Source organism: Vombatus ursinus, unplaced genomic scaffold (genome assembly GCF_900497805.2).
Source record: "Vombatus ursinus unplaced genomic scaffold, bare-nosed wombat genome assembly UNPS02014816.1, whole genome shotgun sequence".
Taxonomy (NCBI): Eukaryota; Metazoa; Chordata; class Mammalia; order Diprotodontia; family Vombatidae; genus Vombatus; species Vombatus ursinus.
Genome location: NW_020954594.1, coordinates 6,126,609 through 6,127,835, shown reverse-complemented (window position 1 = coordinate 6,127,835; position 1,227 = coordinate 6,126,609).

Sequence of the window (1,227 nt, the reverse complement as noted above, 5' to 3'; positions counted from 1 at the left end):
CGGTCACTTCCCACCCTTAATCCTATCTAGAGTCCGTTCTCCCTTGGCCACGTGGTCCAAGTCCCAGGCAATCTGTTTACTACAGTTTACTGGCCACTCCCATCCAGAGCCTTCTTAGACCCCTCCTCCAGTTACCCCAGACAACTTGGCCACTCCTAGGTCCATCTTTCATCTTGTCTCCATTAAGGTGCTCAGATTCTTATAATCTAGCCAATAGCTCACAAATGTTCAGATTCCTTAAGAGTCTGGCCAATATGGCGGAGCTTTAATAAACTTTGTTTTTGGCTGAAAAAACCAAAACCAAAACCAAAAATCAATTTGATATAGGTTATGTATGTGCAATTATTGAGGCTTAGGGGTGCTGGAGCCCCAAAATCACAACACATGGGTCCTGCCTGAAAAAATTCCCACCCTAGCCTTCTTTCAGCCAAAGACAAGGTTTATTAGAACACCTGTCATATTGGGCAGACTCTTAAGGAGTTAGTGAGCTATTGGCTAGATTGTAAGAATCTGAGCACCTTAATGGAGACAAGATGGACCTTATATACAGAAAGACTGTGGGAGAAATCGAGGAGTGACCAAGTAGTTTGGGGTAGTGGGGACTGTGAGGTAATAGAATGCCAGGGACCTACCTGGACCACGTGGCCAAGGGAGAACGGAGCCGAGCTAGGATGAAGGGTGGGAAGTTGGCTGGGGGCTATAGGGAGGTAAGACAATGGAGGGCCAGGCTAGGTTAAGGGTAACAGAGACTGGGCATAGCTGCAATGAAAGGCCAGTTGATGGGATTATAGCCTCAGGGGAACACCAGAAATTTGGCCATGTGGGAAAGTCCAGGGTTTTTCCTTTTTGGGGTCTAGATCCCATCCTCATCATAATTATGTAAAACATATTTCCATATTAGTCGTGTGAAAGTAAAAACAGACCAAAAGAAAAAAAAACACAAAAAAATAAAGAGAGTGAAAATAATATGTTTTGATCTACATTCAGAGACCATCAGTTCTTTCTCTGGACATGGATAATGTTTTCCATCATGAGTCCTCTGTCATTGTCTTGGATCATTGTATTACTGAGAAGAGCTAAGTCATTCATAGTTGATCACACAACNTTCAGAGACCATCAGTTCTTTCTCTGGACATGGATAATGTTTTCCATCATGAGTCCTCTGTAATTGTCTTGGATCATTGTATTACTGAGAAGAGCTAAGTCATTCATAGTTGATCACACAAT